Source organism: Lontra canadensis, unplaced genomic scaffold (assembly GCF_010015895.1).
Source record: "Lontra canadensis isolate GAN:19392208 unplaced genomic scaffold, GSC_riverotter_1.0 scaffold25, whole genome shotgun sequence".
In the NCBI taxonomy this organism is placed as follows: Eukaryota; Metazoa; Chordata; class Mammalia; order Carnivora; family Mustelidae; genus Lontra; species Lontra canadensis.
In genome coordinates, this window is record NW_022631019.1 from 20,641,655 (window position 1) to 20,657,462 (window position 15,808).

Consider the following 15,808-nt stretch of genomic DNA (forward strand, 5'->3'; position numbering starts at 1 on the left):
AGCTATTACAAATAAAGTTGCTATGAACATTAACTTTCAAGTCTTTGTGTAGATGTAGGTTTTCCATTTTTTTTTTTTAAGGTAAATACCTACAGTGTAATGGTTGGCCCATATGGTAGGTGTATATTTAATTTTTAAAGAAACTGCAATATGGTTTTCCAAAGTGGTTGTATCATTTTACAATGCCACCAACAGTGAATGAGAATTCTTGTTCTACACCCTTGTTAACACTTGATAGTACAAGTCATGGTGTGTAGATTATCTCATTGTGGTTTTAATTTGCATTTCCCTAACATCTTTCATGTGTTTGCTATAAGTTTATTTTCTTTGGTAAAGTGTCTGTTGAAATCATTTTTTAAACTGGGATCTTTGGGGGGGCGCCTGGATGGCTCAGTGGGTTAAGCCTCTGCCTTCGGCAAATGTCACATCTCAGGGTCCTGGCCCCTCATAGGGCTCTCTGCTCCGCAGGGAGCCTGCTTCCCTCTCTTTCTCTCTGCCTGCCTCTCAAACTACTTGTGATCTGTCAAACAAAATCTCTAAAAAAAAAAATAAAATATAATATAAACGGGTTTTTTGTCTTAATGGACTGAAATAATTCTAGATATTAGTCCATTGTTGCATGCAGGTCTTGTTGGGATTTCGTCCCAGTGTGTGACTTGCCTTTCCATCTTTTTTTTTTTTTTTTTTTTTTTTTTTTAAAGATTTTGTTAGCACAAGCAGGGGGAGCCTCTGGCAGGCAGAAGGAGAAGCAGTCTCCCCACTGAGCAAGGAGCCTGATAGGGAGCTTTTCATTTTCATAAGGGTGGTTTTTTTTTGTTTTTTTTTTTAAAGATTTTTTTAATTTATTTATTTGGCAGACAGAGATCACAAGTAGACAGAGAGGCAGGCAGAGAGAGAGAGAGAGAGGGAAGCAGGCTCCCTGCTGAGCAGAGAGCCCGACGCGGGACTCGATCCCAGGACCCTGAGATCATGACCTGAGCCGAAGGCAGCGGCTTAACCCACTGAGCCACCCAGGCGCCCCCATAAGGGTGTTTTAAGAGCAAAATTTTTAAATTTTTATGACTTACAATATATCTTTTTTTTTTTTTCTTTTATGGATTATGTGTTTTCAGCTCACATAGATTTTTTTCCCCGTTTTTCTCTAGAAGTTTTGCAGCTTTAGGTTATACGCTTAGGTCTAATTTGGGCTGTGACACAATGAGGTTGGCATTTAGCAAGATCTTCTGGCAGCAGCAAGGAAGGTGCTTGGAGAAAGATAGCCGGGAGGCCTGAAACTAGTGAGGCATGTAGAGACGACTGACTGACAGTGGCTTCCTCTAACGGTAGTGGAGAAAATGGAATGTAACCGAGATATATGGAATGTAGAATGACTGAAGGAGGTGTCAAGAATGATTCCTGGGTTTCTTCCTTATGCACAAATTGAGAATAACTTACTTATAAGTTTTTGTACTTCAAACTGGCCCTCAAGAGTTTTTTCCTTTTGCAGAAATTATAAATGAAATTTAACCGGACAGGGACTGAACAGTTAATCTAAAACAGCACACTTGCAGCATCAGCTCCTTCCCTAGGCATTGCCTGCAGCCGAGTACTCAATTTTATCGTCCCAAGTCCAAAGACCCTTGCCCTCTCGGTATCAGGAAAGGTGCACAAGTTCTTCCACCCGCCCGGCGCAGGCAGCGGGTGGCGCATGCCCAAAGACGCCGTGGAGTACTGACGGCCCGGAGAGCGGAGAGCTAGAGGGTCCCGCCATCTTGTCCCGCTCGCGACCCAGCTGGCCCTTGCTGAAGACTACAAGTCCCGTGAGGCCCCGCGGAGGCACTTCCTACCCCCTCACTGTCCGGCCTGCTCCCGCTCCCCCTCCCGGGGCGGAGGCTCCGGCTGCGGCCAGGCGTTCGGCGGGCCAGGTAGGATTTCCGGGGGAAACTACTGTGGAGGCTGAGGAGGCGGCGGCGGCCACCCGGGTGAGTTCGAGGAACAAGGGAAAGTGAGCGAGAAGTACGCGGGGTCTGGCTGTGGGTGTCTCCTAGGCTCCGGCAGTGTTTTCGGTTCCGCGAGGAGGTGGTGGTCCGGGCGGGGGTAACGGCCGGAGCCGCGGTGGGGTCGGGCCGGGGCGGGGTGGGTTGGGCCGGGGCCGCCGCCTCCTTCTCCGCCCTCCCACAAAGGTCCCGCCGTGGTTTCTCCGCCTGTAGTGCGTCCGGCGCCGGCTAGCCCACTCCGCCCCCAGCGATTTTGCGGGGCTCTTTTGTCTGGGCAGCCCCTTTGTGCCCGTGCGTGGAGTCGCCTCCTCCGTGGAGCCCGTAGGGCCACCCCTAATGGGGACTGGTCCCTGAGGATCCGGTTGCGGTAACCGGATCAGGTCAAAGTCCATTTTTCAAACCCGTCCTCGGTCGGACCTCTGCATCTTGGCTGGGCAGAGTGGAGGCTCGGAGCGGCAGAAGGAGTTTCTGTTGAAAACCCTCGAGGTTATTGTCTAACTCTGAAACGTCAGCCCCGCGCGGCTTCGGGGCACGAGTCTGCAGGCGTTTTTCTCGATAGGGGGATGGGCCTGTGGAAAAGAAGTGAGCTCCCTCCCCGGGAAACTGGGAAGGGACCGAATTTACTGCTGTGTCGGTATAGATTGCGGCTGTGATCGGGGAACCAAAGAACCAGTGCGGTTCGCGGTTCGCACACTTCTTGGATCTCGGAGGAGAGAAAGTGATTTATAGGGCACGAAACAGTTTTTTCATTCATTGCATGCAGAAGAAAGTTGCAGGACTTCGTCCAGCCACCCAATTCCTCGCCCCTCGTACCCGCCAATCCTTTTATTTCTTCTGCTCGAAACAAAAAGTTGGAAGAAAACGTCCATTAATGGAAGGATCCTCGTTATAGGGAAACCAGAAACCTAGTTGCTTCTCGAAAGCAACAAAGAGACTAGTTCGCCAAGTAATAGGAATGAAGCCAGTTTGAGGGAGGAGAGGTAGTCCGCACTGAAACTGGCAAACTGTGTGGTTTTAACCAAATTTTGTTAGATAGTGGTAATTTAATGTACGCTCCGTTGGAAGACTGCGTTGCTAGATTCAGCATAAGCCAAAGCTTTCTGAAAGCCAGTGTGGACACTACTTTTTGGAAAGTAATTAGTATTTCAAGTCTCTGAAATGAAGACAACCAGGACCCCTTTACATGAAACAGGGAAGATTATCAAGGTTATTATATAGGTTAAATTCCCTCCTAGTCAAGTTGGCAGATAAAGCTATTGTACTTTATTATGTTGATATCTCATAATGGAAGTGATTTACTCTGGGAATCCCATATTGTGTTGGTAATATTGTACAGGGATGGAGGTCTTTAATGCAGTTGTTCTTCAGTTTTTAATCCAGCAATGACTAGGGATTGGTTGTTTTCCCACCTGCGTTTTGAAGAAGCATCCACAGAATTGCTCTAGAATAATCTAAGAACAGTAGTTGCTAATGACTGGCTGTTATTTGTTCAAACACCACATTGCTGGGACGCCTGGTTGGCTCAGGGGGTTAGGCTTCTTCTGCCTTTGGCTCAAGTCATGATTCCAGGGTCATGAGTTCCAGCCCTGTAGTGGGCTCCCTGCTCAGCAGGAAGCCTGCTTCTCCCTCTGCCTGCCTCTCCCCCTGCTTGTGTTCACTTGCTCTCTCTCAGACAAATAAATAAATAAAATCTTTTTTTAAAAATGGCATTGCTATTAGTGTTATTTTTTGAAAACAGTGCATCATATATATTATGTAATTTCTCACTACAGTTCTGTGAGGTGGTGTTTCTAATTTTACAGCTAATAAATGTTAAATTCACAGCCTCTAAAATGTTAAATGACTTGCCCAAGGTCACACAATTAACCTAGATAGGAAATAGTAGCCTAAACTATACTCCAGTCCAGTGCTCTTTTCATTACATTACTTCATACCTGTTGAAGTTACTCATCACACCACCACCCACAGCTTATGATTTATTGAAATTTAAATATTGGAGAAAAATAATGGCAGTACTTTCTAATCAGAGCAAAATCATTTCTAAGGAACCGGAGTTTCTAGAACATAAACAATGTCATACTGAACCATAAATCATATTTAATTTTGGTCCCATCACCTTGTTTGATGGTACATTTTGATTGCCTTGTGCTTCAGACCAAGGCAGTTTTATGGAGCCCTGGGAGTGAAATAGTGGTGAGTTACTGGGCTGTGGTTTTGTCTAATCATTACTAAAAAGTTTTTGCTAATCTTTGCTTAAAGGTTTTTAAACAAATACGTTGGAGAACATCTATACAGCAGTTTTGGCTGCTGGAACTGACATCAAAGAAATAATTGAAATTGAGATACTTTTCTAGCCAGTGTCAAGACTCAAGAAAATGGCTTTCTTTAGTGTTTGCTTTTTGTGAAAACTTTTAATCAGTTTGAAACCTGCAGTTAAAACTTGGCTTTATGTCAGTACATGCCATGAATGTGACATCAGAAATAGAAACTTACTTCACCCCTTTACTTAAATTCTTCTTATGTAAAATACATAACATGCCAATGGACTTGAGTCAATACAATTGGTCTAGCCTTTCTAACTAGTAGAAGCCTGTTTTAAATCTCTTATTAAGCCATCATGATGGGAAGGAAATTTTTGCCCTTGTGTATTTTGCTCTTGGTCAACTTTATTTTGGAATCAATTCATCTATTCATTCAATCAACGTATATTTATTGAAAGCCTGCTGTGGTCTAGACACTGGAACTAGATTCCTGGAAATGCAGGAATCAGACCCTGAGGACAAAGGAGTGAAAACAAAAGTCTTCCTTCTTGGGGCTTACAGACTGATTCAGGGTGGTGGTGGCTGAGGAAGTCAGACAGTAAGTAAGTACTAAATAAAATCCTCTCTTATGTGCAACCTTGAGTAGTGACCTCTTTGAAGGTTAGTTTTCTCATCTTTAACACAGAGATGATCATTCCTGCTCTCTCTCTGGAATTATTTCAGGAGTAGGGTATTTGGTCACATTATACCCTTTAGAAAAGGGAAAGGAGCATTGGAAGAAGATTGTTTGTAAAGAAAGAGATAAAGAATGAGTAGATTCTCTGGCCTAAGAGAGTGTGATGTCTCCTTGTAAGACATTCTGTGACGGTTAGTCATGTCTTCACATGGGCCACCATAACCCTTTAAGCACTCATCAAATAAGCCCCTTAATATTTGTTCTGTATTGTCACAGTTAAAGGTCTTAATGGCAAGGACTGTGTCCTAGTCTGTATCCTTACTGCTTAGCACATAGGGCCAGGTGTTTTGTTTTTTTTTTAAAGATTTTATTTATTCATTTGACAGAGAGAGAGATCACAAGCAGTCAGGGAGGCAGGCAGAGAGAGAGGAGGAAGCAGGCCCTCCGCGGAGCAGAGAGCCCGATGCGCGGCTCGATCCCAGGACCCTGGGATCATGACCTGAGCCTAAGGCAGAGGCTTTAACCCACTGAGCCACCCAGGCGCCCCGGGCCAGGTGTTTTTCTGAATTTTATAAATGTATATTGAATGAGTGAATGAATAACAAAAGTGGGCAGGGGTAGTTGTGGAGAATACCAGAATACAAATGCAGCGCCATCAACGGTTCTTTTATTCAGCAGATTTTTGTTTTGCCTGTTGGGTGCTGGGATCTGGATTACATTCTGTAGGTACAAAAAAGATGTTAAGGGGTGGGGCGCCTGCGTGGCTCAGTGGGTTAAAGCCTCTGCTTTCAGCTCAAGTCATGATCCCAAGATCCTGGGATCGAGCCCTGCATCAGGCTCTCTGCTCAGCGGGGAGCCTTCTTCCTCCTCTCTCTGCCTGCCTCTCTGCCTACTTGTGATCTCTCTGTCTCACTCTCTGTAAAATAAATAAATAAATAATCTTAAAAAAAAAAACAACTGTTAAAAAAAAAAAAGATGTTAAGGTATTGAGCCTCTGCCTTGAAGAGCTTACAACATTGCCACACGTGACCGTGGTAAGTGTTCAGTAGAGCTGTGTTACAATATAGGAAAGGGACTGAAAAGTGATTTGGGTGCTTGTTCTTGAGGGATGAAAAAGAATTCGTCCAGTAGACCTGTTACTATTAAGGTAATTCCAGCCTGACTCCCTTAGGCACCACCACCTCGATCAGCCAGAGAAAGCAGTTTGGCACAGGAATGGATGTGCAAAAGTGTAAGGTGTGTGTCTGGGAAAGAGTGAGGAGTGTGGGAGCGGCTGAATGGCTCAGTCCTTCGGCTCAGGTCATGATCCGGGGTCCTGGGATCGAGCCCCCCACTGGGCTCCAGCCCCCCCCACTGGGCTCCTTGCTCAGCAGGGAGTCTGCCTCTCCCACTCCCCCTGCTTGTATTCCCTCTCTTGATATATCTCTGTCAAATATATAAAATCTTAAAAAAATAAATAAATAAAGTGAGGAGTGTGGTATAGCTTAAGAGGATTTTGCAGTTGGTTTTTAATATTTTTCGGTTCAGATGCCCCCTCTCAGAAATTTGAAAAGAGGAATGGATTTTCACCCAGACAACTGCACATACGCAAACATGCATATAATTTTAGAAAGTTATAGAATGCTTAGGGGGGGTCTCTGGACCCCTGGGGTTGAGTAGTTGAAGAATACAGTGGCTGCTGAAAGCAAAGGTTGATGGCCAGGTGTTGAGAAGGATTCAAATGTTTTGCTAAGGAGTGCAGGCTTCATGATTAAGGAATTGTTAAACCATCAAAGGTTTTTAAAGCAGGTAATTGACATAATCTCATCTGTTTTGAAAGATAATTGCTTGCTGTCTTTCCGGTAGGTTAGAGCATTTAGGAGAGATACTTAGAGTAAGTGCTAGAAGAGTTGGATTTTGAGGACCTTTTTGTTTGATTTGATTTGATTTTTAAAAATTTTTTAAAAAGAGATTTTATTAATATATTTGACAGATCACAAGTAGGCAGAGAGGTGGGGGGAAGCAGGCACCCTGCTGGGCAGAGAGCCCAGAAAGTGGGGCTCAATCCCAGGACTCTGAGATCATGACCTGAGCCGAAAGCAGAGACTTAACCCACTGAGCCACCCAGGCGCCCCTGATTTGATTTTAAAAGATGGGAGAGATTTGACCTGTTGGAAGGTGAAGGAAAAGGAGACAGCAGAGAGGCAGACACTGAAGATTGGCACAAGAGAAAAGGGACATAACGAAGCCCTGGAAGGAGATAAAATTGAAACCACACGGAGAGGTGAGCGTTGAAAGGGAAACATGAAGAAAGGATTGAGGAAGATATGTTTGGAAGTGTTGGAAATGGGAACTGAAATTGGAGTAGTCCTCAGTTGTTTACTCTGTACACTGCTCTAGGTACGTTTTTGTTTTTGTTTTTGTTTTTTTTTAAAGTAAGCTCTACACCCAATGTAGGGCTCAAACTCACAACCCCAAGGTCAAGCAAGAATCACATTCTTCACAGATTGAGCCAGCCAGGCAACTTAGACACTTTTATATGTATTACTTAATTTTACAAAAATTCCGTAGAGTGGGTGGGCATTCCCGTTTGTCAGTTGAAGAAATTATGGCTTTGAGAGATTAACTTCATCTCCCAAAGGCACCATATAAGTAATGGAAGAGATCTGGAATCCAGATATATTTTGACTGCAAAACTCAGGATCACAATTTCTGCCTTATAAGGTCTGTTAAGGTTTATGACCTCTTATTTATCTGCCTTTAAGAAGGAAGGGGTTAGGTTATCTGTGGAACGATAAAAGGTGAGAGTGGGCTAGTGGACTTCAGAAAGTGATAAAAGTTTTGGAACAGCAGTGGTGGAAAAGGTAAGGCAGCCGAACAAAGATGAGGGAGAGGGCTACCCAACAGCAGTTAGGGCTAGCTGAGGTCAGGCACGAATTTTCTCTTAGTCCAGGCATTCTGTCTCCTACATTCTCAGCAAAGCAGAATCTCTCGAATACTGTCGTATGGGCCTTAGAAGAAAACACACTATATTGTCATAAAAGGCTTTGGTGCTGCCATCTCTAAGCAGGTCATAAGCCTTGTGCTTCAATTTTCTCATTTCTGAATAGAGTGCCCTGGATTAGTTGGTCTCTCAAATTCTAAGATTTTATGATTTGCAACCAAAAACATTCCAGGGGATTTTAGGAGAGGAAGTGTGTTTAGTGCCTGTCTGATTTTTTTAGGGAAGAGGTGGTTGAAACTCTACAGCTTTCAGATTCAGCCTTGGTTTTCAGTTTAACTTCTCTATTATATTTAAAACACCAGGTGTTGATTTTGACCATCTGAAAGCTCTGACCTGTTTACTCAATATAATGTATTTCCTGTCTTTGGAGTCTGAAGACCTGGGTTCTAGTTCCAGCTCTATCACACTGTCACTGTGAATATCAAAGTCAGCTAACCTCCTTAAACTTTAGTTTCCTTATCTATAAAATAGAAATAATGACCATTTCTCTAGGGGCATGAGATGAGGTAAAGTATGTGAGAGGTCTTTGTAAACTGTAGAGCGTTTAATAAATATGAGCAAAACAACAAAATTTACAGTCATAGGAATATGTTTGACTTTCCTAACAATTAAAATGTTAAAATGGTTATGTGTCAGCTGTACTCAAAAAAATTTAAGGTTAAAACAATAAATATGTAGCATTTAGAACTCTTAAGCTGGAAATACATTTATCTTAAAATATTAAAATCCATTATTAAGAAGGTAGGTTGTGAATAAACAAGCACAGTAAGCGGTTAGTGGCACTGCAAATTAGGATACTGATGTTAGCAAACAGTTTGGTAATACCAATCAAGAACTAAATGTTCATAATTTGCTGATCCAGTAATTTCCTTTTTTTTTTTTAATAAAAAAAAATTTTTTTTAAGATGACAAGTTTTGTTTTTTTAAAAGATTTTATTTATTTATTTGACACAGAGAGAGAGATCAGGAGAGAGAACAAACACAAACAGGAGAGCTGCCAGCAGGCAGGGGAGAAGTAGGCTCCTGACTGATCAAGGAGTCCAATGTGGGGCTCGATCCCAGAACCTGGGGATCATGTCCTGAACTGAGGGCAACTGTTTAACCCTGAGCCACCCCGGTGTCCTGAAAAGTTTTTTGTTTTTTTTTTTTAAAGATTCTGAAATGTATGTGGAGCAGCCAACACACTTCTGAAGATAAAATGGGGAAACTTGTCCTACCTGATTACAAGACTTATTATAAACCTGGGGGTGCCTGGGTGGCTCAGTCGGTTAAGCATCTGCCTTCAGCTCATGTCATGATCCCAGAGTCCTGGTTCCCTCTCTCTCTCTCTGCCCCTCCCCACTGCTTGTGTGCTTGCTCACTCTCTCAAATAAATAAATAAAATCTTTTAAAAAAATAAATAACTAAATAACACTTTCAGTAGATATTGAGAGTAACTGCATAGGACAGGTCACAGGGTATAAAGAATTCTTTCCATTCTCTTTTGCTTGCACACACCCAACTTTGCCTCCTGTTCCTTCCTCTGAGTTTAAATCTGAGGGAAAGCATTAGGATTCAGGATATGGGTGTGGTTTTGCTTTATGTATTAAGAGATGACACTGTATTTCTTATCTACTGGTGATACCAATAAGATTGGGAATTTTTCTAACATTCTTGCATACCCTAATGCTTATATAAAATTAGGTAAGTGGCTTCTGGAACACCATCTCTTTGTAATTGGGAGAGGACTTGGTCCTTTCACTGTAGCCACAGGCCAATCAGGACCATTCTGTTAAATATCTTTGCAATCTGTGGCATAAGATAAATAAGTCTGTTTGTTTGCAACTATGGTAATCATTGCACACTTAATATTTTTTTAATTGTGGTAAAATTTACCATGTTAACCTTTTTTAAGTATACAATTCAGTAGCATTAAGAACATTCACAACATTGTGCAGCAATCACTACTATCCATTTCCAAAACTTTTCTGTCATCCCAAACTGAAACCCTACCCAGTAAATAATAACTCCCATTGCCTTCCCCTCTCAGCCCCTGGTAAACTTTATTCTACTTTGTGTCTCTATAAATTTGCTTATTCTAGGTGTCTCATACAAGTGGAATCATATAATATTTGTCTTTTTATGTCTGGCTTATTTCTTTATAGTTGTTTTTTGTTTTTGTTTTTGTTTTAATTATCCCCTCTTTGTCCTTATAGAAAGATGAAAGTTTATTTTGTAGCAATCAGAAGCTTCCCTCTAGCCTCTTAACTCTCTGCAGGAAAGGCACCATTGGAATGAAGTTGAAAAGCAAGCATTTAACCATCTTTAGGGCATTGGTGTTAAGGGATGAATAATAAAAGTTTTAGGGGATTTGGTAAATAAAATATTTTGGTATGTGCTAGTGCTTTTAGAGGGCAGAGTAGAAACGAAAATATCAAAGAGCAGTTGTTGAGCAACTTCTTCCTTTTAACTAGAAGAGATTAAAAGGGTTAACCTCCTAAACATCAATTATGCCACATTAAATTCTTGTAAATAATGACCCTAAGTATTCTTTCATGAGATAGTTATACTTGGTATCACTATGATCCAGACACACATGAAACTTTTTTTTAAAGTCTATTTAAGTCCATCTTTTGACAGATCATTTTTGCTAGATTTCTAATACCGTATAGATATATATGTAACCAGACTTCACCTATTAAATAGAAACTTTAAGGGTGCCTGCGTGGCACAGTTGTTTAAGCGTCAGCTCGGGTCATGATCTCAGGGTTCTGAGATGAAGCCCTGTTAAGTGCAGAGTCCAACTCAGGGCTCAGTCCCACGACCTCAAGATCATGACCTGAGCCGGAACCAAGAGTCAGTAGCTCAACCGACTGCACCATCCAGGTGCCCACAGGATTTTTTTTTTTTTTTTTAATGTAGTCTCTACACCCAATGTGGGGCTCGAACTCACAACCCCGAGATCGAGAGTCGCACGCTCCACCAACTGAGCCAGCCAGGCACCCCGTTACTCTCTTTAAAGAGACTTTACAGATCCCTATCCTGAGCCACTTTGTGTGGATTGTAAAATTTTAATTCCCAAAGAATAATCTCAGTGTCTCTTTCAAGTACTAACAACAGATATTATTAGCAGAAGGCTTCAGGACTTTTATTTTTAAGGAAATATTGAAGGAGGGGTGCCTGGGTGGCTCAGTATCTGCCTTTGGCTTAGGTCATGATCCTGGTGGTCTGGGATATAGTCCAGCATCGGCTTCTTGCTCGGTGGGGAGCCTGCTTTTCCCTTTCCCTCTGCCTGTCGATCCCCCAGCTTGTGCTTGCTCTCTCTGTCAAATAAATAAAACCTTAAAAAAAAAAAAAAAGAAACTTTAATTTCCTGAAGCCCAAATCTAGTCCCAATTATTTCAGGAGAAGAAATAATAGGATTAATTCTGATCTGAACATCTTGAAAGTAAGATCATCCTGAGATCTTATTTTTCCTGAAAATAATGTCCTTTGTAATTCACTAAGATATTTCCTTGAGAGTGCTTTTGCTTATCAGTGAGCCACACCTCTATTTTAAAGAGCTGATTCATGCCTCTTAGTGGTAACAAAAAAGACTGTTTAACTAGGAGGAGGTTTTTTTCTTGAAAGGGGATATTAAGCCCATTTCTTTTTTTAAGTAGGTTCCACACCCAACATGGCTTAGACTCACAACCCTGAGATTAAGACCCGAGCTGACGTCAAGAACTGGACACTTAACCGAGTGAGCCACCCCGGCGCCCCTAGTCCCATTTTTAAGTCTTTATCCTTAAGTAATATGTTAGATGTTGATTGTGTTTAAAAATAAGCATTTCCCAACTATAACTTTTTTTTTTTAAGATTTTATTTATTCATTTGACAGATCACAAGTAGGCAGAGAGGCAGGCAGAGAGAGAGGAGGAAGCAGGCTCCCCACTGAGCAGAGAGCTGGATACGGGCCTCGATCCCATGATCCCACGATCCCACGACTCCGGGATCATGACCTGAGCCAAAGGCAGAGGCCCCAGCCCACTGAGCCACCCAGGCGCCCCCCAACTGTAACTTTTTTTTTTTTTTTAAGATTTTATTTATTTATTTGAGAGAGAGGCAGTGAGAGAGAGCATGAGCGAGGAGAAGGTCAGAGGGAGAAGCAGACTCCCCATGGAGCTGGGAGCCCGATGCGGGACTCGATCTCGGGACTCCGGGATCATGACCTGAGCCGAAGGCAGTCGTCCAACCAACTGAGCCACCCAGGCGTCCCAACTGTAACTTTTTTTGAACAGACTTCAAAAGACAAAAATTTTTTCCTGTCACATCATTAATAGCTTTCATTCTTTGTTTCATTTTGAGTGTCCAGGATAGACTCTGGTTGTAAATACAGATCTAAACAATTGTACCAAGAATATATAATTTTTCCTAGCAGGATATGTACTTTTTGAGATATTGTTGTGTGTACCAGTTGAGCCAATACTAGAAATAAGAAGACAGTGGAACAATATTTTCAAAATGCTAAAAGAAAAAAAGAATCTGTCAACTAAGAATTGTGTACTCAGTAAAAATGTGTGTCAAAAATAATTTTAAAAGAAAAAATTTCAAACAAAGGAACTGAGAGAACATATTCCCATAGAACCTCATCAAAGGAACTTCTGAAGGATGTACTTTAGGAAGAAGGAAAAATGCTTCTTGGAAACAAGCATCTGAGATGCAAAGAGGAATGATGAGCAAAGAACATGTATAGTAAGGGAAACCTTCTTAAGGACTGACTTGATAAAACAGTAACATCTTATTTGTGGATATAAAAATGGAAAGTACTCAAATAAATATATATAGGGAAGGGGTTTAAAATGAAAGCATTCCAAGAGTTCTTATTTAGACTTAATGTAAAATATTCATTTCAGAGCTAATAATAAAAGAACAGTAATAGAATAAAAATAAGTAGAAATGAGGAAAAGGAATGAGAAAAAAATTGATACAGCAGAAGGCAAAAAAGGAGAAAAGATCAGCAAAGTGGGACAAATGAAAAATAGGAAATAAGGTGGTAAGAAGGAATACAAAATATTTCTTAATCGCAATAGAAATAAATTAGAATGTGTTCCCCCGAAACTCTGTTTAAAAGACAAAGATGGTCCAAATAGAGAGGACACTAAATAAATGGTAGAGATAAAATATTCATGGATCGGAAAACTTAGTATTATAAACAAAGTTCTCCCGAGTTTGATTTTTAGATTAAATGTAATTCTAATCAAAATTCCAATAACTTTTTTTTTTTTTTTCATGAAATTTGGCAAGTTGATTCTAAAATGTATGTGGAGCAGCCAACACACTTCTGAAGATAAGTTGGGGAAACTTGTCTTGTACCTGATTACAAGACTTATTATAAACCTGGGGGCGCCTGGGTGGCTCAGTCGGTTAAGCATCTGTCTTCAGCTCAGGTCATGATCCCAAGGTCCTGGGATCAAGCAGGCTCTCTGCTCATCAGGGAGCCTGCTTCTCCTTCTCCCTCTGCCTGCTGTTCCCCTGCTTGTGCTTGCTCTAAGACAAATGAACAAATAAAATATTAAAAAAAATAAAAGAAGAAGACTTACTGTAAAACTGATTATTAGACAATGTGGTTTTGGACCTGGGATCAAAAAATAGACACATAGGATAGTATAGAGTGCTGGTAGAGGAACCTGTGAATAGGGAAAATGATATGAGACAAAGGTGGCATTACAGATCAGTGGAGAAAAGATAAATTATTCAGTAATAGACAGAGATCATTTGTTAGTCATAAAAAAAAATGGATCTCTATCTAATACCATACACAAAAATCAATTCTAGTTGCATTGATGGCCAAAATGTAAAGGTTAAAACTTTAAAAGTTTAAGAAGAAAATATAAGAAAATATCTGTCTTGTCTCAGGTCTTGTATACATTAACTTAGCAATAAGTTAAAAATAGAAATAAGCCAGGGTGAAGGGATAGGACGTGATGGAAAGGGGTTTGCCATATTGGACAAGGTAATCCGGGCAAGGCCCCTCTGAGCAAGTCATATTTAATTTGCCACATGAAATAAAGGGGCAAATCATGCAATTTCTGAGAGTGGAGCATTCCAGGCTGTCTGAACAGCACTTGCAAAGCCCTGGGGTAAGAATGTGCTTGTTGAATTACAGAAACAGCAAATAGGGTAGTGCGGCAGGAACTGAGCGAGCAGGATGATGGAAGTGAAGTCTCCCAGTGAGTAAGCGGGTTAGGTTATGTAGACTCTCAAGGGCCATGGTAAGAAATTTGGAGTTAATTTCAGATGTAATAGGGAGACCAGATCTGCTTTACTTCTTCAAAGGATCGCCCAGACCACTCTGAGGACACATTACAAGAGTCTGAGTGGAAGGAGGGCGGATTAGGGAGTTGACACACTAGTCAAGGCAAGATGTGGCCATAGCTTGGAGTTGGGTGGTGAGAAGTGTTTAGATTATGGATATATTACAGAGGCAGAGGCGGTAAAATTTGGTGATGATTTAGATGTGGTTGTGAAAGAAAGAAAAGAGTCAATCATGACACCAAAGTTTTTGTCCTGAGCAACTGGAAAACTTAAGTTGCCTCTTTACTGAAATAATGATCTGAAATAGCAACTAACACACTGCCAGCATTTTTCTTTTTCTTTCTTCTTTCCTTCCCTCCTTCCTTCTTTTCTTTCTCCCTCTCTCCTTGTCTCCCTGCCTTCCTGCCTGCCTTCCTTATCTATGGCCTTAACTACTGAATAGGAGAGACTGGAAAAAGAACAAGTTTGGGGGGGCGCCTGGGTGGCAGTGTCCTGGGATCAAGCCCTGCCTGCCATGCTTGTGTTCTCCTGTGTCTCTCTCTGTCGAATAATAAAATCTTAAAAAAAAAGGAGTGAGGAAGTGAGGAATCAAGAGGTGGTTGTTATTAATATTTATATATATGTTGTTATTTATATTTATTATATTATATTAATATTTATATATATGTTATATGTTGTTAATATATAAACATATTAACATATATTAATAACAGTATATGTTGTTAAATATACTATGCCTGAGAAACTTACTAGATTTCCAAATAAAGATGTGTAGTCTGTGGATATACCAGTTTGAAGTTCAGAGGAGAGATTGAGTCTGGCAATATGAATTTGAAAGTCATCAGTGTATATATTGTATTTAAAGCTGTAGAACTGCGGCACAGTGCCATGTCTGACCGGGGATCCGTCATCATCACAGTGGACACAAAAGAGAGCATCACAGCAAGAAGCATCTGGAGGCTCAGTCGGGGAAGTTTCCTGCAGGGATTGCCTCACTTGAGGAGGGAGAACAAAGACTTGAGTTTGTAGGCCCCAGTTTAGGAACACTTCACAATTGCTGGGCTATGAGAGGCAGTAAAATATTTTGGATTCTATCCTGTCTTCAGGCAATGAAGACAAAGAAAGGGTTGGCTGTGAGGTATGTTTTGGAAATGACTCATACGATGTGGAGGATGAGATTTCTGGTTTGAACAACTCGGTGGATAGTGGCGAGCTAGAAAGCTGCCCGAAGAGGTGGGAATAAGGATGAGTGAGGCAGGTGATGAATTGTTTTGTATATGTTGAATGGAGGATTGTGGATATCTAGGTGGAGGTGTTTAGTGAATTGGACATGTGGATTTGGAGCTCATTCATTTAAAAAATAGTTGTTAATGTGGAATGCCTGGGAAGCTCAGTCACTTAAGCATCTGCCTTCAGCTCAGGTCATGATCCCAGAGTCCTGGGATCAAGTTCCACATTGGGCTCCTTGCTCAGTGGGGAGCCTGCTTCTCCTGCCTGCCACTCTCCCTGCTTGTATACATTGTGTGTCTAACAAATAAATAAATAAAATCTTTAAAAATAAATAGTTAAATAAAAAAGTTATTGTGTACTTACTGTCTTCCAGGCACTATTCTATATATATATATATATATATATA

The 15,808-nt window shown here is 41.3% G+C and overlaps 1 protein-coding gene across 2 annotated transcripts in view; it reads left to right on the forward strand.

The window, feature by feature from the left end:
* Positions 1 to 1,830: 1,830 nt before the first annotated feature.
* Positions 1,831 to 15,808, forward strand: part of PHACTR4 (phosphatase and actin regulator 4) — a 103,841-nt gene continuing 89,863 nt past the window's right edge. For both annotated transcript variants that reach the window (XM_032863929.1, XM_032863930.1), the window contains exon 1: positions 1,831 to 1,961. The gene's annotated coding sequence lies outside the window, so the exon portion shown is untranslated. The remainder of the gene's footprint in view (positions 1,962 to 15,808) is intronic.